This window comes from Panthera tigris, chromosome A1, assembly GCF_018350195.1.
Source record: "Panthera tigris isolate Pti1 chromosome A1, P.tigris_Pti1_mat1.1, whole genome shotgun sequence".
NCBI classification, from domain to species: Eukaryota; Metazoa; Chordata; class Mammalia; order Carnivora; family Felidae; genus Panthera; species Panthera tigris.
In genome coordinates, this window is record NC_056660.1 from 215576491 (window position 1) to 215603070 (window position 26580).

Here is a 26580-nt window from a genome sequence, read left to right on the forward strand (position 1 = left end):
TCTATTTTTTTAAATTTGTTTTTAATGTTTATTTATTCTTGAGAGAGAGAGAGACAGAGCACAAATGGGGGAGAGACAGAGAGAGAGGGAGACAGAATCTGAAGCAGGTTTCAGACTCCAGGCTGTCAGCACAGAGTGCAGCGCAGGGCTCGAACTCATGAACCGTGAGATCATGATCTGAGTTAAGTCCGACGCTCAACTGACGAAGCCACCGAGGTGCCCCCAAGATTTCATTCTTTTTGATGGCTAAGTAATATACAGTAATTGATCTTGTTTATCCTGACTTATTTTTTTCAGTGAATTTCTTAATTTCTGATATATATCTTGTGTCTTTTATATTATTAATACTTGGGAGTCAACCCATGTCAGAGCCTTTTATTAAAAAAAAATCTTTGTGCAATTAATTTCCATAGGTTGTTTTTTGCTTAACATTACAGTGAATTATAAACAGATAAGCATAGTTTTGCTTTGCTAAATAAGGTTTTTCAGGTAATAAGTATGTTCACCAAATTTGTTGGATACACAGTCAATATATGAATAATTTTTGTGTATTGATACAGCATTATCAAACAATTTGAATATAAAATATCATGACATTAAAAATATAAAATCAGAGGAATACATTTAATAGGTGATTTCCAATACCTCTACAATAAAAAGTATAAAATATTGCAGAAAAAACATTAAAGAAGTCCTAAATAATTAAAGAGATATGATTTTTTTAGATAATATTGTCAAAGTATCAATTTTTTTTCTCACATTGCTATATGTGGTCTCTAAAATTCCACTTTTACAAATGTAATATTTTTTGGATCTGGTAGAAAGTGAGCTGGTTCTAAAATTTAGTTTGAAATTCAAAGAATCTAGAACAGTCAATAAATTCTAAAGGAGGAATAAATTTGGGGACATATATCGCAGACTTCAAAAATTGCTGTAAAAGAAGTCACAGTTACCAGCAGCTATAGTATTGGTGAAAGAATAGATGAACAATATAGATAGTACCAAAATAGACCTGTATATTTGGTTGCTGGATTTATAGCAAAGGTTAAATAGAGGAAATGATGTTGAATAAATATATCAGTCAAAGACATTGAATTACATAATTTGTTGTCCATAATGGAAGAAAAATGAACTTGATACTTGTCTTACACAATTCAGTGTGATTGACCCAACTTAGTTCATAGACATAATGGTGAAAAGAAAATAAAAAGAACCTAAAGCCTCTATAAGATAATACAGAGGGATACCTACGTGCCCTTGCAATAAGCAAACATCTTTAATTTAGGAGTCAAAAACACTAAAGAAAAAAAACAAACAAACAAAGATTGGTTTTCATAACCAAGATTTTCTCGCCCTCAAAAGAGCTCATGAAGAAAGTGAAAACACCAAAGAAATAGTGCAAGGAAAAATATATATTTTATGTATGTTATTAAAGTCATGATTTCCAGAACATACAAGGGACTTCCAAAAATCAATAAGGAAGAAATAAAAATAAAAATAATAAGAAAGATCTTTTGAAAATAATTTCAGATAGGGAGTATTTTAATGATTAATAAATATATTAAAAAATAATATCATTCTTCACCATGGAATTGCAAATTAAAAATACACAAAGTATTGTTACACACTTATTAGAATAACTACAATTAACTAAGAAGACTGAAAATACCACATGTACAGAATAGGGGAAAGAGCAACTGAACTCTCATCCATTGCTGAGAGGGGAGAAAAATTATAATACCACTTTGGAATATAACTTTTGGGATATAATTTTCATTAGTCCCATTTCTGAATGTATACATAAGAGAAATAAGCCCACACAAAAATAATGTTTAGAACAGATTTATTAATAATAGTCAAAATCACAAAAAAAAGTCCATATACTTAACAAATAGAAAAGAATAGATAAATTGTGGCAAATCTCATAATAAAATGGTACAGAGCATGTATACAAAAGTATACACTTCTAATATATACAGCACGAATAACTCCACAGATATAATACTGAATGAAATTAGCTCACGACAGTAATAATATCAAGTGTACGACTCCATTTATAGGAAGTTCTAGGGCAGTCACAGGTAACCGATGATTACAGAGTTGAGAATAGCAGTTAATTTGGGGCTAATTGAGACTGAGAAGAGACAACAAAGTACCTTCCAGGGTGCTAGAACTGTGCGGTATCTTGTTCTCTATGGTGATTACAGACACACGTAAACATCTTCATGCTGTAGTTGGAGACTTAGTTCACTTCATTCCCTTGACTATATGCATCTTGCCCCTGGATTTTAAAAAAGGAAGCAAATGTGCACATATGTGGAAAATGTATCTCAAACAACTGTTTTTAGTCAAATTTATTTTCCCCCCTAAGGAATGTAATAATCAAAAGGAGGAAATAGTTTACTTTCTTCATTATCAGAAAAAGAAAATTCTTATTCTTGTCGCTAACCATTAGATATTAAAAAACTGTTAAGTTTGTCATTAATAATGCATTTGAAGGTAATAATATACAGTAGAAATAGTATCATGTGTAATCTCTTAGAGAATGTTGTTACATAAATGGTGGCAGAAGGGTAGACTTAAGTGTGTTCGACTATATTTGTGGAAATACTCTTTCGATTGTTAACTGGGTAATTATTGTTAACATACTTAGGTCTGCCATTTTGACGTATGCCATTTCAAAGTTACCTTCTAAGAAAAATGCACAGTCAAAGCAAGTCAAGTTCGTTATCAGAAAACAGCCTGTTTGTTCCAACATAGCATATAGTTTCACACATTTCTTTTCACGTTTTGAGAGTATTAGTCATTAATAGAATCTTCTCAAAGAGCGTTAGTCCATTGTGAGATTTCTTTTCCTGATAAAGAGTATTAAAATTACAAACAAACAAGCAAACTTTGATATGGAAATTGAAATAGCACATAGTGGACATGGTTGCAAAATGCCGTCTAATTAGTTATTAGGGATGCTTTGGCTAATACTACCTCGCTAATGGATCTGTATTTCTACAAAGTGGCAGGCTTCATTAGAGGAACTTTTCCCCATAATGAGAACTTACTGGGTTATTATTGGTACCTACTATCCTTTTAGAATCTCCATAATTGGCACATATGTTGTTTTCTTTTTAATTTTCTTTTCTTTTCTTTTTTAATGTTTAGTTAACATTTTGCTGACAGAAATGAGAGAGAGAGAACATGAGTGGGGGCGGGAGGAGCAGGGAAAGAGAGGGAGATACAGAATCCAAAGCAGGCTCCAAGGTCTTAGCACAGAGCTCCACATGGGACTGGAACTCATGAACTGTGAGATCATGACCTGAGCTGAACTCCACGCTTAACTGACTGAGCCATCCCGGCGCCCCTGTTTTCCACGTTTAATTTCTTTTCTATTTTTTATCAATCTCAAAGAAATGTTAATAATAACTACAATATTTATTAACTTTGTAAAATAAGGAAACAGGATTACAGGGGTCAAAAGTCATATTCAAAATTATATCATTAATCGGAAGTACCAATAAGACTTGAAGTGGTTTAGGCTATGTTTCCAGGAGTTCAATTTTATGGGAATAAGAAAATATTATTGCTAATTTTTCTCCACAATCATTATGTGAATTTTAAAATATGATCTTACATATCAACTTTCCAACATCAATCTATGAATTCGTTTTCACCCTGCTGAGCAAAATAATTGATTTAGGGTCAAAAGTCATGGACTGGATAAGACCGACATTTCTTATTTGAGTTCTTTAGTTACTGTCTCATTTATTGTGATCACCTACCATGAAAGATATCAAATTTGTTCTTGAAGTACTAACGATAACCCCTGAAAGATGCTATTATAATTTAAGCCAGTATTTTAATATTCATAGAAGGAATAAGTGATACTTTAGATGTAGCAAGAGAAGAAAGGCACCTTCGCTGTGAAGGTTCTTACATATTGTCTCAAACTACATTATTCAAGAGACAAGACTATAAATCATACAGAGGTAGGTTAATGAAACTTACCAATCCTTATTCTTTTTGGAGCACTTGACTTAACCCATTAGAAGTAATTCTGAGATGCAGAGAATTTACTATGTAGTATATCCATTAATGAAAAAGCACAGTCTAATGATGATAATTAAATATTGAAACTGGAAAAAAGAAATGCAGTCTTATTTTGAGGAAGGTGATAGAGATGTTAAGGAAAAAAAATCAAATGGAAAGGATTACAGTCTTTTTACTCATCCATAACAGTGAAATTGTTCTAAGTACCTACCTATTAACTTTAACAGTCTTCTTTTGCCAAATTAAAGATTTCACAAAGGTATTGATAGTGATAAAATAATAATAGTAATAATAGTCATTGCAACTTTATGTCAGTATCAAATAAAATATATATTAATTTAAAATTATGGGGTGCCTGGGTAGCTCAGTCGGTTAGGCGTCCAACTTCAGCTCAGGTCATGATCTCGAGGTCCGTGAGTTCGAGCCCCACGTCGGGCTCTGTGCTGACAACTCAGAGCCTGGAGCCTGTTTCAGATTCTGTGTATCCCTCTCTCTCTGACCTTTCCCCATTCATGCTCTGTCTCTCTCTGTCTCAAAAATGAATAAACGTTAAAAAATAAAAAAAAATTAAAAAAATAAAATTATGATTAACTACTAACACATTCCTATTGTCTATCTTTTTATATTTATTACTTGAGCATGAAATAACTATTTAATACTTAATAGAAAACAAAATAGGTTTTTGGGCTTAAGAAAACTAAGACAGATGGTAAAATTAAGCACTTATACTATTAGACCTTAATAATAATACATTCATTAATTTTATGTCTTTTTTGTGAGCATGTTATATAAACATATAAAATAATATTATATGTCATACTTAATGTAGCATTATATGAATTGAGATTCATTATATGTAACATTATATGAATTGATATTAAAATGCTGTAATGTATGTTATATAAACATATAATACAACATTATATGTCACATGTAATGTTACGTTATATGAATTGAGATTGCAGACAAGGATTAAAATGCTGTAAATGCTTAATCTCCCTTCTAATGTTGAATCAGTATAAACTATTGGGATACCTGAATCCCAACTATAAAATCCCACAATTTACTCACAGATTTGTAACATAAATAAACAAATAAAGTCCTTCCCAAGCAAAACAAACAACAGAAACAAATAGTAGCTATGATATACACACTCTTAAGATACATTTTATTTTATCAACGCTCTGGTATGAAACATTTTACATCAATATGCTATACTTATAATAAGACAATGTTTTACAACATTCTTAAAATAGATGGAGTGTCATTTTTTCATTTCTTTAGTCTTAGTCTATCATCAAGTAAAGTGTTAAATTAGCTGCTAAAGTAAAATTAGAAAAAAAAAGAATGATTTTGTTATAGTTGCAAAACTAGTCTCTTTAATGCATCATCTTAAGTTTTGACATTTCAATCTGATACAAGAATCCTTTGTTGATTGGATTTATCTCTTCAAATCCAATTTATCTCTATCTAAGAGCTACTTTTCTTGACACATAACATGATTTACCTGGATATTAGAGATAAAGTCTGATAATATTTCATCTCCTGCTTAAATATTTGCTACATGATATTAAATTTTCTTTTATTACTTTGGAAAAATGCATTATAAATAAATTTTATATTGAGGTTGATAAGGGAAAGACACATAATAAAGTGCCTAACATAATATTTCCCTTTCCCTACATATTTAAAAATTTAGTTAACTTCCCCATTAAGTTGCTCAAAAATCACATGGTTCACTTTAGTTCTATTAAGTTTTCACTTTAAAATATAGAACATTATTTAAGTAACCACTGGAAGAAGAAAGAAATAAAAATAGACACTATTGAAAGCATTTGCCTCTAGGTAATTGAGCTACTCCTAGGGAATGGTGACATAGAGAATGGTTGCTTCATTGTAAATTGATGTCTGTCGCATGACTTTAAAACACCAAGTGCCTATTCTAATTAGAATAAAAATTATAAAAATACAAATTCTGAACAATCTAGAATTCAAAAGTATTTTTGACTTTTGTATTATGTGGCCAATGGACAATAGGCTATGAAAAACATCTACAAAAATAAAATGAACAGAATTACTTTAGGTAGGTGTAAATGCTAAGAAGTAAATGAAATAGAACATATTTCAGAGAGTGAAAAGGGAGCAGGAGTTTGGTGATCAAGAAGGACTTGTTGAACCATAGTTCCATATTTCTTCCTGCAACTACAATTCTACTCCTTAATTCTATGAATCTGGCTACTTGAGAACATTATGTAAGTGGAACCAGTGTATTTGTCCTTCTGTGGCTGGCTGGCTTCACTTACCATAATGCTCTCGAGGTTCATCTGTGTCGTTACGTATGACAGCATGTTTTTCCTTTTTAAGCCCTAATAGTTTCAGTTATACAAGATGAATAAGTTCTAGAGATCTCCTGTACCGCATAGTGCCTATAGTTTACAATACTGTATTGTACATTTAAATATTTGTTAAGCCAGTAGATCTCATGTTGTCACTACCACCAAAAATAACTAAACAAAGACCCACTGAAAAGGTAAAATTGAGCGGATATACAAGTGAAAGACGTCTGGTGGCAGAATATTCCAACAGAAGGAAGATAAATATATCTTTAAAATGGAATAATAACAACAACAATAATAATAATAACTATGGGAAAAGATGAAAAGAAATGAAAAAAGTAAACTGGGTTGGATTGGGCCTTGTAAGGCATGTTAAAAGTTTATTCTACGTGAGAATTTTTTTTTATTCATTTTTTGAGAGAGAAAGAGAGACAGAGCATGAGTCGGGGAAGGGGCAAAGAGAGAGAGAGGCACAGAATCTGTCTGAAGTAGGATCCAGGCTCCTAGCTGTCAGCACATAGACTGACATAGGGCTTGAAGTCACAAACTCTGAGATCATGACCTGAGCCGAAGTCAGATGTGTGGCCAACTGAGCCACCCAGGTACCCCTCTATGTGAGAATTCTAATGCAAATTCATTTCAGTGTTTTAACAGGAGAATATGACCTAATACATATACGAAAATATAAAAGATATCCTCAGGAAAACCTAAAAAAGAAGCAAAAATCTCTAGAGGAAAAAATAAGTTGCATATTGTTAACATGTGGTTGATTACTTAATGGGTCATTATAGATTATATCTGCCATAAAAACTTAAAAACTGTAGATGTTCTTTTTTTCAGTGATAGTGTATAAATGGCGTTTAATTAATTATTTCTTTCCTGTCTTGGATAATGTTCTTGGATGATGACATCGAAGGATTTCTGAATAAAGGCCATCATCCTGTTTAAAGGCATTTAATTATTGTAGTCCTACTGATTGTGAAAATTGTCCCATCTTAACTCCATACTCCAATAAAGTTTCTGGATAAAACAGAAAAAGTCTAAATTCAGTGCTGTTTTGCAGACAATTAGAGTCACTGGGACACCTGGGTGGTTCAGTCGATTGAGCGTCTGACTTCAGCTCAGGTCATGGTCTCACGGGGTTCATGGATTCTGGCCCTGCATAGGGCTCTCTACTGTCAGTGCAGGCCCACTTAGGATCCTCTGTCCCCCTCTCTCTCTGCCTCTCTCCTGCTCACTCCCTCAAAAAAAAAATTTTTTTTTAAAAGTATGTCATCATCATGAAGCATTAATATGAATTTTTCTAGGATCTTTTGGAGGTAAATAATATCTAGTACATGGTAGTACATGACATAAACCTAACTAGGAAAGCAGAAGGAAGAATTTGAGGAGCCACTTCAGTTGAAAGTCAAGGACAAATAGCAGAGTGACTAAACACTAAGGGAGCTAACTCCAGGGTTAAAGATCAGCAATGATGGAAAGTAATCTCAGCTCTGAACTAAAGGAGAGTTGAAAATGGCTCCCCAAATGGGAACTACATTCTTTGGGTCATGTTTTGTGTTTCCCTTTTTAGAGAAAAGAAAGAAGGAAGGAAGGAAGGAAGGAAGGAAGGAAGGAAGGAAGGAAAGATGGAAGGAAGAAAATGAAAATACATTTTTCTTCAGCATTAATCTTTCTATAGTAAAGCAAATGTTTAAACCTCTAATAATTTATAATGAATATCCTAAAATAAGAATGCGCACTTATTTCAAATTATAAACTTTTGGAGTAAATATTTGAAAATTTTACTTTTCCATAGGTCCTTGAAAAGTTTTACCCCATTTGTATTCTCACACCAATACTAATAGATACTTATTAAACAAACAACAACAACAACAACCAATAGTGAATACGAGTGGGTGTCATCAGAACTACAGTGCTGCAGGGCTTCAGATATGGTGGAAGTAGTATCGGGTCTCAATTCACAAGCACACCAGATCACGCCTCCTTAAAACTAGGCCAGGGACTGAACACCGCCGGCAGCAGGCAAGGAGACCCTGCACCGAGGACCGACTGGGGGACACAGCAGCCCAAACACAGCGGCAGAGCACAGCAGCACAGGCCAGCGACGCTTCCTGAAGCTCCAGGCCCTGGACGCTACATGACCGCTTCTTTATAAAGCCACTACTCTCTGGAGCAAGAAACAGAACGGGCTTTTCCCGCCAAAGAAGATGGCAGAGACTCAGACAAAACGCCAAGGTGGAGGAATTCATCCCAAATGAAAGAAAAAAGTAAGTCCACCGCCAGAGATCTGAGCAAAACAGACTTAAGAAACACGGCTGATGGAGAATTTAAAGCAACCAACATAAGGATACTCACTGGGCTTTAACTAAAATGAAGGTGAAATTCATAAATTAAAATATCAATATCTATGTTATCACTATCACAATAGTTTTGTTGTTGAATAATGTGTGCTTTAAAGTAAGTTTCAGTCTTTACTAATAAAAATAAAAGAAAATAACAATTGGAAGCTTGGATCCATGACATCAACAACGAAGAGGATACTTTGATGCTTTTATAATATTCATTGTCTGCTCCTTCACCCTACTCTGTTCTTCCTGACTGTCTGCAACCATGAAACAATTTTTAAGGCCAAGTTTACAATCCATCTCCCCTGTGAACTAGTTCCAAATCTCTCAGTCTAGAGTCGTCAGTTATCTATACTGATTTTATAGTGAATACAAATTAATGTCTTCTTTCTTAAGATACATTTTGTCAAAAGTTCAGAAATAATACAAGTAAAACCAATGAATCATTGAAGTAGGAATGAGTAAAAGTTTATCGTGCACACATCAAAAAAGACAGTTTGCTAACTGGGAGCACTCAAACCAAAACACGGAATAAGGCTCGTGGCTATAAAGCAGCTTATAAAGGAAGAAAGCAGTCACTATTCATAGTGATTGGTTACAGTATTATAAGTCTCTTAAATGATAGAGAATTCATTACTGGTAGGCTTATATCAATGCTGGGAAACAGTTTAAGTTTTGCTTGTCATTTTCAGAGTTAGATGGCGATAAATGACTCCGGTCAGTTAGTCTGGCAAAATAAGCTAGATTATGTTTGTTTGTATGATTACACTGTTTTGTCTGCTCGGGGAATTTTCAGGGTTGATCTATGTTTTGTATTTTAATAATTTTTACCATTTAATCTCATCATATTTCGGCATGCTTATTGCACAGTGATTTGAACCAAGTCAAATAGCAAGTTTCTTTGTGGCTCAACCGACTGAACCCTTTTGTGGTATCTAAAGGGGCTGGAAAACTTGGAGCAAGAAAAGGATGTTCTCAGGACATTAATTTTCCTGTTCAAGTTTCTTTAGGAAAACTGAAAGCTCCCAGTATTACCATAAAAGAAAACTTTGTCTTTATCTACAATGTTTATATTTCTGAAAATTTTATCATCACATAGCATGATGAATAATAGTTAATGATACTGTATTGTTTCTTTGAAAGTTGGCAAGTGACTATATCTTTCAAGTTCTCATCACAAGAAAAAATATTAAATATGTGTGGTCATAGGTTTTATGGTGATCATTTTGCAGTATATACAAATATCAAAACATTATGTTGTACACCTGAAACTAATACAATGTTTTATACCAATTATATCTGAGTTAAAAAAATTATAAATAAATAAATAGCAAAAAATGTGTTGTAACAGTGCTGTCATGGAATATTCCACCAAGAGATATTATGAATAAATTTCGGTTTTAAGGTTAGCCCATCCATTGAACATATTAGATGCTCAATAAAAGTTCTCTGAATGATGAACAATGCTGAATGGGAGGAATTCCTACCCTAGTTAATTCAACTTACCTATTCTGTCTGTGCACAGGACAGATGTAATGATAATTATGAAATTGGATTATCGAAAACACAATCATGCAAAGAATCTAATCATAAATGCTGATCCAGATGTAGTTTCATTGCTGGAGCAAATCATCATGTCACCTGGCAACTTTAGGCAGCAGTAGGTGTGGAAAATGCTCTTTCTCTATGCTTCTGAGAAAAGAATATAGGAAGTACTTTATTTTCAGCAAGCATTGCCAGAAATATATCTGTACTGTTCAAGCACAGGGACATATCAACTATTAAGCTTTCTAACATAGTCTAATCTATAGTGACCTAAAACACCTGTCAATTCAAAAGGATGCCATGTTTATCCATTGTATATAAAAGGTAATGATTTGAATTTAGTTAACACGATGTATCAGCTATTCTAGAGACTTTGGTAAGACACCTACATGCCAAAGTTTGGCAAATGCATCCCATAAAACTCAGGAGCCTGAATCCCTGGTGAAATTTCTAGATTGTCCACCTCAGGGGTGCATGTTGAAATATTCCTCTCAAAAATTGCTGCCTCTAGCCCCTCCCACTATTGAGAAAAGCTATTACACACTATATGCCTTTTTAAATTTGGGATGCCACATACATGATTTGGTTGTATTACTCTTGCCCATTTACTGACTATCCTGAAAAGCTGCAAGTTTTGAGTGGGCCAAGAATAAGTCTCTGCAAAGTGTCCATCTGCCAGGAAAGCTGCTATGCCACTTGGACCATATGACCCAACAGATCCAATTTGCTTTAAGTGTCTGTGCAGACAGCAATGTTGTATGGAACATTTTGTAGGCTGGTATAAAAGATTCACAGAACAGAGCTTTGGAATTTTGGACCCAAACTATGACAGTTTCTACATATAATTTTCTTTATGATAAATCATTTTTTTTTTTTGCTACGGTGCCTTAGTAAAACAGGGTGACCAGTTATCATGAAGCCTAAGATGCTCATCATGAGCTGGTTTTATCTTAAGGGAAGCTAATTGCTACTAATAAAGTACATGAATACAAAAATTCAGATTTGAAAGTTCTATACAGGATGGAGATTGGATTATGCAAATAATTTTATTTAATTAAAGAAAAATAATTTTATATTAAAATGCATATGAACAAGTCTTAGGCAACTTATAGAGTTTACTATAGGAGTAAAATGTTTTTGGAGCAGGATAAGCACCTGACGGAGGAGAAACAAAGACGAAGGAAGCAGGAAGTAGGAGGTGCGTTAATGGTAGCAGCCTCTGTTCCCTGGGCACCCAGCTCCTAAACTCCACTCTTTCCCAATAACTCTTGCTGCCTGATAGTCCTCTAATCTCTGCCAGAAAGAAAGAATAAATATTCACTTGTTTTGTTTTGTTTTTGTTTAAGTAAATTAACAAATGACGAATGGTCTGAATTGACATAATAAATATAAGTTGGCTTTCATTTGAAGGGATTGTTATTTATCCTCTAGTCTCTAAGAAGTCTAGAACTTGGGATAACTTGGAATTAGAAAAAAATATGGAAACAAAGGGCTATCATAGGCTACAAGGTGATAATTGGGTTCTATGAATAAACCGAGGAATATAATCGTGCCAGAGATTGCAGAGTTAAGTAATTTGCTCTTTTGTGTTTGGATAATGATTTCTCTCCTTATGCCCAAATCTTGAGTAATTGCTTACTGCATTCAACCAAAGTTGTCACTGACAGTTTGGAGAGTAATGCAAGAGACACTTTGGATACAGTAGTAGAATGTCAGCAGTTGCAAACAATAAACCTCAATTTTGGTGACTTCAGATGGAGCTGGAAACACAATTTCTGAACAAGAATAGAAGTCCCTTGGAAGTTTAAAACTACATGCTTATAGTAGTAAAACCAACAGCAACAGTGGTAGCTGCAATAATATAAATGACGATAATGATTGCCATCATTAATGAACACTTTACCGGATCCAGCATTGTTGAAACGCTCTTACCTGGATTATCATTTAATTACCACTACAGTATATGAGGTAAGAACTCTTGCCCCCCTGTTTTCAGTGATGAATTTGAGTCACCAGAAGATTAAGAAACTTGCCAAAGATTAAATTTCCTATAAATAAAAGTCACGGGATGTCAGAGAAGGTAGACTTGGTTCATAACACTGTGCCATACAGTCTCCATTCACAGAATAGTGGGAAGGGGAGATTTAGCCTTTGAGTTACATGTTAATTGGAGATAATCCTAGAACATGGAGTTTCTTTGGGTTATGAGCATTGTATTGGAATCCAGTTTGTATTTGTTTCCTAACTTGCATTAAGTAAGATTATTCTCAATTTTATTTATGTGAGACATAAATTGTGTCATAAAATACATATCACTGGAAATATATTCCTCATACTGTCAACTCATTGCAAAATCATGTACTTATGACTGATTATAACTGAACAAGTACTATTATGTTAAACAGATAAGTTTCGTCCTCTGTAAGACTGGTGATTTAGGAAATGCTTTTCATAATAAGTTAAGAAGACTGTAGAAATATCACTTCACCATAAATGAAACAAAGGAATCAATTTGTTACACAGAAAATGGGTAATGTGGAAATTGGATTCTGTGACAACTCATTGAACAAACAATCATGAGCAACCACAATAAAATGTAATTTCCTTTATCTTAAATTCTTTAAAGTTAGCAGTTAAAGCTGGATTCTCATATATGCCATTCCATATAGTTTATCTTTCAAGCAGATGATTTTATGTGTCAAAGATCTATAGCAAGGATAATTCACGAGCTGAGATTTTAGGGGTGAAAAAATCAATGGAACATTGCACTCCTGTTTCTTTGCTTTGAACTCATAACTGCACAGTGTTAATCTTTCTTTTTCTTTTTCTTTTCAGTTTTGTGTGAGCTCATGTAGCAGCAGGAAAGCATAATATAATCAAGACAGCAGGGAGCTTCTCTCTATAACTAGAATGAATTTACATTTGTCCATTATGTAAATGATTCTTCACCATTTTCCTATTTGCTTATTTGAAGAGGTGGCAGGGTGAATTTCCATGTTCACTTATGAAAATGTTTTCAAAGTCTTTATGCAATGATGTAATAATAGTAATTTTTCATCAATATTAAGATAAGGGACTGGTATGTTTCCAAAAGAGCAAATCGATTAAATTTGTTGCTGTTTTATCTTGTATATGATTTAGCTTGCAAAGCTAAGCCTGTTAATAGATTTAAAGTATAACCTGAATTGGTCATGATTATAGTTTTAATAGTTGCAGACATTAAATATTTTTAATAATTAGTAAATCCTCTAAATTCTGCACCTAAAAAGTGCTATTTATTAAATTCAAACAAAAATAAAATAAAAATGTGATTTCTATATGCTGTCAGATATCCTTTATCAATAAGTTCCAGAAATTAATCAAATGGAGGTTGCCAGATTCTGCCGTTTTTGAATTATGTCTCCCTAGTTTTGGTCTCTTGCATTATAAATTTTGCACAAGTATGAAAAACATTTTCAACCCCAGAAGTTAAAGTGCGATTTAAAACGAATGCCTTTTTATGTATTTCATTTAATCGTCAACTTTACTTTTGACTCAATGAATGCCATATATTTTTTATTCCCGAAATTTCGTTCACTTTAGAGCAGCTGCCCAAATAGTCACTCACTCAGTCACTGCAATTAATAACAGATGGCAGGCAAGTAGTGAAAGTGTTCAAACCATTTATTTTCTTTACTGCAGACTCTTGGGGCAGTTTGCACAGGTTTCTCACGAGTAAGCAAGTTTCTGTTGAGTAGTGTGTGACGTTTTTTCTGTCAGTTTTATCCACCAAAGAGTCCACGCTCATGACTCCATTGTTCTCACAGAAGACTTCTCCCAAATCGCTCATCTACTTTCATGCCTTCAACTAACACCTTCCTGAGAACAACCCCTCGTATTTATAACAAATGCTCTAACTTGTTCCTTTAGTTGTGTATTCAAAACCACTTTCAAAACATTCGCACCTTACTTTTCTCCTAACCAGACAAATTTAATAGTCATACAAAAAAAATTATCTTCGTATTGTTCTCTGGTCTCTTCTTTCCCTAGACTTTTCTCTTGCATCTGTGTATCATGTCCAGGGTGCCCTCTCCCCAGTCTTGAAGACTTAGACAGAAGTTCCTTCTGGAAATGTCCATGCCTCCAAATGGTCTACTCTGACTTTCTGTGCCAGCTTTATTTTGCTTTACAAAATACCATTATTTCGTAGTAACTTTGTAATCTGGCTAAATCACTTAGGTGTCTAAGACTTTTGTGTAACTGAGAATGCATTTTTCCAGTCTGCTTGTTTCTTAACTATTCAAACCAACACCTCCAGTTAATTCTTCTCTCTCCCTTTTGTGCCACCATGGACACGCGCGCATACACACACACACACACACACACACACACACACACTTTACTCATTTTGGCAAATGTGCCTTTCCTCATTTTAGGTCTCACAGGGAAAACTCTGAGATGCTTAAATCATATATTTTACTCTAACAGCTACCTCGGGATTTTTTTACAAATTCCAAATTTCTTATGCTTAGGTACCACAACAGTTTAATATTCTCTTTTTACAAACTTGACCACTAAGTGATGCATTATGACTTGGAAATTAAGGGAAAATTTCAGAAGGAACTTGCATGGGAGGGTGGATATTTTCCTTCATGCCACTCTTTTTTCCTTAAGTTTATTTATTTTGAGAGAGAGTGTGTGTGTGTGAGCAAGTGGGGGAGGGGCAGAGAGAGAGAATCCCAAGCAGAATCCATGCCCTTCAGTGCGGAGCGAGACACGGGGCTTGATGTAATGAACAATGCGATCATGACCTGGGCCAAAATCAAGAGGCAGATGCCTAACCGACTTAGCCACCCAGGTGCCCCTCTTTCACTCCAGTCTTAATTAAATATGTTAACATTATTTTAAAACAATGGCATTTGTTTGAAAATCTGTTTTGGGGGCGCCTGTGTAGCTCAGTCGGTTAAGTGGCCCATTCTTGATTTCAGCTCAGGTCATGGTCTCACGTTTTGTAAATTTGATTCCGACATCAGGCTTTGAGCTGGTGGTATGGAACCTGCCTGGGATTCTCTCTCTCCCCCTCCCTCTCTGCCCCTCCCTGCTTTTTTCTCTCTATATAAATAAATAAATATATTTTAAAATAAAGTTAAAGTAAAGTAAAATACATTTTAAAAAATCTGCTTTCTTTGGGCCCCTTGATGGCTCATCAGTTAAGCATCTGACTCTTGATTTCAGCTTGGGTCATGATCTCATTGTTTGTGGGATCGATCCCCGTGCCCAGCTCTGTTCTGTCAGCATAAATACTTCTAGGGATTCTCTCTCTCCCTCTGTCTCTTTGCCCTCCACCCCACTCATTCTCTCTCTCTCTCTCTCTCTCTCTCTCTCAAAATTAATAAATAAACTTAAAAAACATGTTTCCTTATTTGTAAATCAGTTAGATATAATAGTGTAGGTTATTAAAAACAATTGTGATATAATGATAAAAATTTTAGGATTCCTATGGGGACCAGATGCAAAATTCAAAAGAAGAAAATGTAATTCAGAAGGGGAAATATGAAGAAAATTTTGTAGAAATTCTCTGAGTTTAAATATAATACTAAATTGCCACTCTGTTTCAAAATGACATAAGCATGGTTGTAAGTACATCTCTTTAAATATTTGATGTTTTAAATCTGTAAATGCACTGCCCACTCTAGTTAATTAACTATTTTTTTAAGTTTATTATTTATTTGAGACAGAGACAGAGAGAAAGAAAGAGAAAATCCCAAGCAGGCTCCACACTGTCAGTGCAGAGCCTGACACAGGACTCTATCCCATGAACTGTGAGATCATGACCCAAGTCAAAATCAAGAGTCTGACGCTTAACTGACTGAGCCACCCAGAAACCTCCTCATTAACCATTTTTTTAAGACATGGGAAGGATACAGGCATTACTTCTTGCACAATTTTGCCTTCATGCCATTAGATTTCACAATTGAATGATTGAAAGCCATGACATAATCAAGCATAAGGAATGAAGTAGGGAGGGTGGTCTTAAAATGACTGCCATTACCCTCTGTCTGCCCCAAGTGGGATCGCCTGTTGGAGGTAGGTGAATTCTTGCCACAAAGCCAGGATCTACTTGTACCTATTTTAGATGTATCAGTAATTGTCCTTAAGGACTGGCGAAGTGCAAAGTAGAGACTGCAGGGTTGGTTGTCAAGAATAACACCAGTCAGTGGAGTACGGGTTGGATGGGAAAGGGAAGGAGCTGATGGGTAGAGGTTCTGTTAGCTTGAGATGCTCTAGAAATGACGTTCTGAGACAGAGATTTATTTGCAAGAGGCGCATTGCATGGTACTCTTAGTGACAACTTCCATAAAGAAGTGAAGGAAACAGAGGTTGAACCTTGATATTAGTTGAAAGAGGCTTCCTTAGGGGCGCCTGGGTGGCGCAGTCGGTTAGGCGTCCGACTTCAGCCAGGTCACGATCTCGCGGTCTGTGAGTTCGAGCCCCGCGTCAGGCTCTGGGCTGATGGCTCGGAGCCTGGAGCCTGTTTCCGATTCTGTGTCTCCCTCTCTCTCTGCCCCTCCCCCGTTCATGCTCTGTCTCTCTCTGTCCCAAAAATAAATTAAAAACGTTGAAAAAAAAAAATTTAAAAAGAAAGAGGCTTCCTTCAATCCTATGAGAAGCTCTAGAATTTGGATGACCAAATAGACTGCAAGACCTAAGAGAAAATTTGCAACAGTGACCGTCAGCTAATATTGAAAAAAAAAAGGAAAAAAAAAAGATGAGGAAAGAGTAAAAGACTATAAAATGAATCGGAAAAGGAAAAAATGCCAATGTAAAAACTAAATGTAAAAAATCGTAAACTGTAAATCATGGTGAGGTATAACAGGAAATATCTATTTTAACCTTGTGCACTGCAATAAGTTCGGGTATCTTCACGTGATAAAAACCAAATATCATACTGACAATTTCATGTTCTAAGCCTTGTAAATAACCATCAAGACAAATGGACATGGTGTTAACAGAATTAACTGAAGCCTGGATTTAGGAATAAGAAGATAAAAGTTGGGGGGCGCCTGGGTGGTGCAGCCAGTTAAGCTTTTGACTCTTGATATTATCTCAGGTCATGATCTCATGCTCGTGAGATCAAGCCCCCCATAGGGCTCTGCGCTGGGCATGGAGGTTGCTTAAGATTCTCTCTCTCCCTCTGTCTCTCTGCCCAGTTCGCTTTCACTCTCTCTCAAATAAATAAAAAATAAATAAATAAAAGTTGGGTTCTGATAAACCCAAAGTATCACCAGAAAATTTAAGAAATTAAAAAAAAATCAGTGTAGTCATGAATTAAATTAACTGATACACAAAATATTTACTATGCCATCAATAACTTTCTCAATAGCAAGTGAATTTTTCAGGCAGTATAGACTTTTCTCCCTTCTCATTTTCTCTATTTTGCAACTTCTCACTCTTCTTCAAGCTTTCATAGTTATCCTTTTACTCCTTTCATCTGTCTCTTTCTCACATGTATTATTATATATTTTTAAAGTTTATTTATTTACTTTGAGAGAGAGAAAAAGAGCATGTGCAGGGAGGGTCAGAGAGAGGGAAACAAAGAATTTCAAGCAGGCTGCACGCTGTCATCCTAGAGCCCAACGTGGGTCTCAAATCATCAATCATGAGATCGTAACCTGAGTGGAAATCAAGAGTTGGACGCTGAACTGACTGAGCCATCTAGGCACCCCTCATGTGTATTATTAAAGTTATAATTATGGGAGTCAAATGAACATATTAAAACTCACTACATTTAGTAATGGTAACACCTGTGAAAATATGAAATAAAGGCCGAATCTTATCGAGTGATACACGGATGGAAACTCAAGAACAAATAATATTTATTATAAGATAAGCTTATCATCAAATTTGTAAATATGTAAATGGTATTAGAGACTGGGTTTAATTACCAGTTTTTCTATATGAAGAGAAAACCGATTGTTAACTAAGGTAGGAAAATGAGCAAGCAACGGCAACGACCTAGCACATCCTTTCTGAACTCTGAACATTTGTGACTTTATCTGATGCAGCAAAACTAGTAAAATGAATGCTGGGGTAAGGAATCGTCCTGCTGGTAAATAAAACTGCTCTTCTCTTAATTCTAAGAAACATTCAGTTTCTCTAAGGAAATGCATATTGTTGTTGTTATGCTGTCTAGGAGGAAGGTGAGATGTCAGTTTTGAAGCACATGAGAAGAAGGAAAAACGTAAAAGAAAAAAAGAAAGAAAGAAAAGAAAAATTTAGAAAAGCTTATTCCAGAACTAACTTTCAAAATGGCCTGAGAGAAATAATCTATATTGTCAGAAATGAGGATGATGATTTCCTTGGGGAGTTGCTACCAGAAGTGAGGGTGAAGGAGACTTCTAGACCAAAATGTGTAAAATCAGTACACCCCTAAAATAGTAGCACCTTTTTTTAATTCTTCAAGCATAGTCGAAATACTTTTTAAATGATTAACAGTATATTGTGGAAATTGCAGACAAAATAGCTATAAAAACTAATTATGATCTTTAATATCTGTATTGGAATCCTGTAGTAGAAAAGATTCTAAGATATCCACCCAAGATCCTGCCCCCTGGTGACACTGACTTATATCATGCCCTTCCCTGGAGTATGAGTGCCGTCTGTGACTATGACAGGACATCACTACTGTGATTACTTTCCTATTAGGCCCATTGTGTTAATCAAGAGGCAGAATGTCCTGGTGGGACTGACCTAATTAGGTAAGCCTTTAAAGGAAGGTGAGGCATCAGAAATGCAAGAGCCCAAAGATACTGTGAATTCCATGAATAGTCTATCATAGATATCAATTTCATGAAACATATTTTGAGGCCACTGGTTTTTCTGTTTTGCGTTGCATTTTCTAATTTTTACCTAATTATTATTTTATAGATAAATTCTCTACTTTTGTCTTTTATCAATTTCAATTCTCCCCTATATCGTTTTTTTCTATTTTCTTTGGGTTTAATTTAGTTTTCTTTTTCTAGCATTTTAAGCGACAAGATTTGTTTGTTTTCATTCTTTTTTTTTTTTCCCTCAGTAAGGTCACACTCAGAAGGTCACACTTCACAAAACTGCTTCAGCTGTGCTGAACAAATTAAAAACAGCAGATCAAATTTTCACTCAATTGAAATACATTCTCTTTTCCTTATGAGTTTTTTCCCCAAATGTTATTTACAGGTGAAGTGTTTAGTTTCTATGCATTTGAATATTTTTATATATTTTTTGTGTATTACTAATTTAATTATGTCAATCAACAGAATCATATAACATGTGGTATTTGTAAATGTCTTCCTTTTAAGTTTTTTTAATATTTTTAAAGTAATCTCTATGCCACACGGGAAGCTTGAATTTACGACGCCAACATCAAGAGAGGCATACTCTTCTGACTTAGCCAGCCAGGCCCTTATAAATGTCTTTTTGTTTAATCTAACAAATTTTTTTTCAAGATTCTTTTATATTGTCACATGATCAGTATTCAATTCCTTCTTATCAATGAATAATATGCCATTGTATGGATATACTCACATTTATTTGCTCAATCATCAATTGATGGACGTTTGGAATGTTTCCACTTTTTGGCTAATAGAAACCCCACTGCTATGAAAATGTGAATGTAAGTTTTGGTGGACATATGTTTTTATTATTCATAGGTATATACTTATGAAAAATACCTAGGAGGGCAATTTTTGGATTATATGATAATTCTGTTCAACATTTTGAGAAACAGCCAAACTATCTTCCATGGAATCTACACCATTTATATTCCTATTAGTTTCTCAACCTTAGAGCCAAAAGGTGTTATGATCTGCCTTTTTGATTTGAGTCATCCTACTGAATGTTAATTAATATCTCTTTGTGATTTTTATTTACATCTCTACAATGACTAATGATGGTGAGCATCTTTGCATGTTTATTGTCTACTGTATATCTACTTTGGAGTGATGTCATTTAAGATCCTTTACCCATTTGATGATCTTTTGTTATTGAGTTGTGATACTTCTTTTTTTTTATTTTTTAATTTTTTTTATCGTTTATTTATTTTTGAGACACAGAGAGACAGAGCATGAACGGGGGAAGGGCAGAGAGAGAGGGAGACACAGAATGGGAAGCAGTCTCCAGGCTCTGAGCCATCAGCCCAGAGCCCGACGCGGGGCTCGAACTCACGGACCGTGAGATCGTGACCTGAGCTGAAGTCGGACGCCCAACCGACTGAGCCACCCAGGCGCCCCGAGTTGTGATACTTCTTTATGTGGTCTCCTAGACATGTCTTATCCGATACATGATTTGTAAATATTGTACATTGAAGCTTCACTTTCTTGCTGATGCCCTTTGCAGCAAAATTGTTATGAAGTGAAATTTATCTATTCTTTCTGTGGTCCTGTGTGTTTTGGTGACATGTCGAAGAAACCATTACCTAATTTAAGGCCATGAAGATGTATTCTTATGTTTTTTCTCAAAGTCTAATATTTTAGCTCTTACATTTAGGTCAGTGATCTATTTTGAGTTTATTTTAATGTATAGTATAAAGAACTGGTACAACCACACCTATTGCTTGTGAATATCCTGTTGTATCCATATGTTTTATCGAAAATACTATTATTTCCCTATTGAATTATTTAGGGAGATTTATCAAACATGAATTGATCATGAATGTAAAGGTTTATTTCTGGTCTGCCAATTCTATTCCATTGTTCTCTAGGTATTTCTTTATGTCGATACCGCACAATCTAGATCATTGTAGCTTTGGTTTAAGTTTTGAAATCAGAAAGTATGAACCCTCAAGGATTGATATTCTTTTTTAAAGATTATTTGTCTAATCGGTGGCCCTTGCATCCCATATGAATTTAGAATCTGGGGAAAAGACCAGGTTGGGTATTGATAGGGATTGCATTGAATCTATACATTTATTTGAGTGCCGCCATATGCAATAAACATGGGCTATTCATGAATATGGAATTTTTTTTTAATTATTTAAATCTTATAAAAATTATTTCAACAATATTGTTCAGTTTCCTATCTTGCATTTTTTTTCATGTGTTTTCTGAAGAACTTAATTCTTTCATTCTGTTGTACATGTATTTGTTCTCAATGTAGGCCATACGGCATTCAGTCTTTCACCATAAACTTTGATCTTAGCTGTGGGGTTTTCATAGATTTTCTTTAACAAGTTGAAGAATTTTGCTTTTATTCCTAGCTTTTGGAGTTCTTCTATGATGAAGGGTGTTGAATTTTGGCAAAAGCTTTTGCTGTATCTATTGAGACAATCTTGTGTGTCATTTAACTCATTAATCTATTTCGTTACACTAATAATTTTCATATATAAAATTGACTATTCATTCTTCGGATGAAGTCTAGTTGGTCATATATAATTATTTTTCTATGCTGTTGAATTCATTTTGCTAGTATTTTTTAAAGATTCTTTGCCTCTAATAAGAATATTGGTCTGTAGATTATTCTCATAATGTCCTCATCCTGGAAGGAAATAGCCGCCTGTCTTCTTTCTCTGACAAGAACATATTTTTTTCACACTACTTCATGAACTCATCCATTTTGATCATCGTAATAATAATGCAAATTTATATTAACATAGGAAAAGTAGTCATCATCACTCTGAGATGTTTCTTCTGAATGGAAGAGAAGCATGTAATTTCTATATGAAGATGAACATTTAAAAAGAAAATTACCGTCTTGTTTTATGGTGCTTTTAAAAAAATATTTTCCTCCTATAGTGTTGTTATTTTAAGTCCAATAAATTCAAAATGTATATGCAGGGTAGTGTTTACATCTCATATGTGCTTGGCCATAAACATTATTTAAATTATGCAAATTTTTGCATTAGAGCATTATTTCCTAACTTCTCAACTAAAATTTATAAATAATTGATTCTGGCATTTGGTACATTGTAAGATAAATAAGCAGGGTGTGTAATATCAAACTCTTACCATATCTGGTCATTACACTCAGGAATGTTTTATGTTGGAGGGAAAAAAAAAGTTGACTATCTTTGAATGGAAAACAGAAACATGATTATACTTAGAAAATAAAGGCAGTAAATGGTTCATTTGCTCTCTTTCCATTTGCAGGATTGTAATAAAAGTGCCAGCGAGATTGATATTTAGGCAAACAGTACATTGCAATAAAGTTAAGATTACTAGAGGAGATACATTAATACACAACATTCTTCTTTGAGTCTGCTTTTCTATTTCAATTCCAAGAGTACTTTGGTATTTTAATTTCAGTTATAGATACCCATTTAGCTTTGATTCAAAGAGAACTCCCTTTCTATAAAATAAATGTTAACACTTGTAAGTTATTTCATTTTACCACGCTTTCTTAGATTTTAATCTTACTCTTTAAAAAATATTTGAAAAAAGTTACAATTTGTATATTATACAAAGTACTGAATGCCTTCCTGTTTACACATTATTAAGCTGCTGTAGCAGCAGCTGCATAGGATTTAGCACAACATATGGTGTTGATTCTTTCTATGTTTTAATGAAAATCTGATTTATAAATCTCTTGCAACAAACTGGTGATGAGATGTTTAGCAAAGCTATAACACATATTACTTGATATTTATAAATGCCACTCTTTTTTCTTATGAGCTAAAGGGTGATGGAGTTGTGGAAGTATGTTAAAAGACAAGAGGATATAAAACCACAAAAAAAGAAAACAATGTAGAATTGCAAGGTAACTGTTCACATCTCCTACAATAAGCTTCACAAAATAATAAATTTATTTTTATGGGTTAAATAATGATTTAAGTAGTAATTTTAGATTTTTCTAAAACTTTGAAAGCAGTAAGCATACAATGAGGTATTTTTGAGGTGTTTTGTTGATGAACAGTAGAGAAATAGTATAGCAGCTAAAGAAAAGCTATGCTATTTCATATGCTATTTTATCGATTAAAATGAGAAATGTCGTACAGACTCTGGGGTATACATATTCCATGAACAAAATTGATGAAACTTGCCTTTCTTACTCATCAACTCCTATTTTTCTATTGGTATGGCATTTATTCTTTCTGCCAATTAGCCAGTAACTTCATGCGGTTCCAATTCCTAACTCTCATGTAAGAAGTGATTTTAACTAGCTCCATCTCTAACTAAAATATTCTCCTTAAGTATTTCAAGATTACCTGTTATGTTACCTGGAATCTGTCCACTTAAAAAAAAAAAAAAAAAGAAGAAGAAGAAGAAAGACCTGGGGCGCCTGGGTGGCTCAGTCTGTTGAGTGTCTGTCTTTGGCTCAGGTCATGATCTCACTGTTTGTGAGCTCGAGCCCTGCATTGGGATCTGTGCTGGTAGCTCAGGGCCTGGTGCCTGCTTCAGGTTCTGTGTCTTCCTTTCTCCCCCTCCCTGCTCACGCTCTGTCTCTCTCTGTCCCTCAAAAATGAATAAACACTAAAAATAATTAAAAAAAAGAAGGACCATTTAAAAGGTAGTGCCATGAAAATACATACATTATATCATCAATACATTGTATCATCAATAGATGATATAATAAGGGAGGAAAACATCCTTTACCTCTAAAGTGATATAAGGCAGGTGTTTTAAAGAATAATAGGTTTTTCTTATATGTTCATATATGCAGAAAAACTTGATTCCCCATCTAAAAAGTTTTAAACCTCCATAACCACCACAGAACTTATCTTATTACCAAAGATGATACCATAACCTATACAGCAGCCCTTCGCACGAATACTTCCATCTTCACTGATGGTGGCATCTTATTTTTCAATGTCACTTGTAGATTACAGATGAGGAATTAGATGCGTGTCTTCAAATCCATTTACTGAGTAACAAACATTCAGAGTAAGTCTCCATCCCCCAATTTTTGCTAAAGATGGACTTCCTTGTCCTTCCTCGCCCTAACTGATATGTGTCCAAACATGCCTGAACACTAGAGTGGGCATGATTCGGCCACAAGCTGGTAACTCCACTACACATAAGAATAATCAAATCAGTAACAGACCTTTAAGAAATAAAACATTGAGAGCTGACAAGGAAGAATATATTTTTAAAAAATCTAGAGTAACTCATATCTATTATTGAGTAGCGAATTTTTATTTATTTTATTTATAATAAACAAAACAGACCTAATTAAGGCAGGTATACAGTTTATAAAATATTTATAGGCATTTCTCACAGAATTCATGGTATGTATAAATAGCCAGGCACTATCATCGTTCTCGCTATCATTATCACTATGCCCATCATCACTGAGCACAAATAATCTACAGTTGTGTCTTGACCTGTCTAGAAAAGGAAATAGCATCAACAGAGAGGAAATTAATTACACATTAAATTAAATCTTGATGGCATGCTTTCAGAAATGGCAAAGAAATTCTGTTTATAATACAAAACCTACATATTTAACATCTTTTCTCATTTATAGTATCTATTAGATCTCTCACATGAGAACCTGCCCCAAATTTCTATGCTCCCAAATCCTGTTTTCAACTTTTAGAGAACATGATTTCTACAACCTGGCCTGGGAGGTGCATTTATTCCCTTTCTTTTGTTTTCCCTCTCTCTCTTTCTCAGTGTTTTAGAGGCTTTCTAGTCTAATTGTCTATAATTCTAGAATGATTTGAATTATTCAGCTTCTTTTGAATTTCATTTTAGTATATCCCATGAGACTGACATTGATCGGACACAGGGAATCCATCTCTAATTTCTTTTTTAATGTTTGGGGCGCCTGGGTGGCTCAGTCAGTTAAGCAGCTGACTTTGGCTCAGGTCATGATCTCACGGTCTGTGAGCTGGAGCCCCACGTCAGGCCCTGTGTTGACAGCTCAGAGCCTGGAGCCTGTTTCAGATTCTGTGTCTCCCTCTCTCTGACCCTCCCCTGTTCATTCTCTGTCTCTCTCTGTCTGAAAAATAAATAAACATTAATTTAAATTTTTTTTTAATGTTTATTTATTTTTGAGAGAGAGAGAAAGCAGGAGAGGGGCAGAGAGAGAGACACACACAGAGAATCTGAAGCAGGCTCCAGGCTCTGAGCGGTCAGCATAGAGCCCAATGCCGGGCTCGAACTCGAGAGCAGTGAGATCATGACCTGAACCTAAGTCAGACACTTAACTGACTGAGCCATCTAGGCGCCCCAGAGAATCTATCTTTTTAAGTCAAAGACTAAGTAAAAGTTTGTGAATGCTTATGTTTTAATATGCTCGTGTTTGCCCCTGATGTAGTTGCTGTTAAATATTACTTTTTCTATTCCCATATTTGCGTTGAATTTCACCTGTTGCACTGATAAACATGATCAGGTATTCCAGGTAGCATCGACTCTACCCCTTAGGGAGCGCCTGTGAGGACCTAACAGTTGGAACTGTCCTCATATTTATCCTGCTGAGGCAAGAGCTTGTTTTCTTTTTTTAAATAAGATACTATTCATTTTACAAATTATTTAATTTTAAAAAATGGGGAAAGCAGTAAATTCCCTCAATTACAGAGGTTGAGAAAGCTTGTGGAGAGAGAGCTGTGACATTCTAGGGCAGCACCAGGAAACTGCTTTACCTAGAAATGACATTTGTTTACTTTCGGTGGCCATCCTAGGTGTTGAAGCTCTTCCTTCTCTGTGACCCTCCCCTCCAATTCCACTCCTCATTGACAGCTGAGTCATCTCTACTTGGGTCTAGATTCAAGGCCAGGCTAGTGTAGATGGGGCTTCTTTCACTTGTATATGAAAGGATGACGGTTCTTAAAACATTCTGGATTTAACTGAGTATCCAAGAAGACACCACTGGTAGAAACTGAGTGTTTGGCCACGGTTCAGGATCTGTATTAGAAAAATGTCCAATAGTCAACCAGATTGCAAGAGCGGATGACCGGTACACAGGAATTTGGTTCTAGGAAGTTGGAAAACTTGGAGCACGTGCCTTGGCTTCCTTCTTCACATTCTTCAGCGGCAGTGGCTGTGTCCAGATCAACTGGGATAGAGTTGAAAAACGTATAAACAAAGCAATAAGACATGATTAAGAAATGACCAAGTAAAGAAGCACCTGAAATCAACAATAAAAGTGAAGAAGCAACAGGTTTCATCGAATAGAACATTGTGATGTCTAGTGGATTTGTGGGAGGCTATTCGCTGGTGTTGCATCTCACGGATGTGAGTGTTCTGTCACGGTGGATTCAACTGTTAGAAGAAAAAATGGTGGTGACCCGGTCGTGTCCCAACAGTTCAAGCCACCAGATTCTCTAGGGTGAGGACAAAAAAGCTGGACACGACCAAACTCAAAACTCAGTGTTTTGCCTTCTGAAGCTTGTCAAATCAACCTAGATGGTGTGTGTC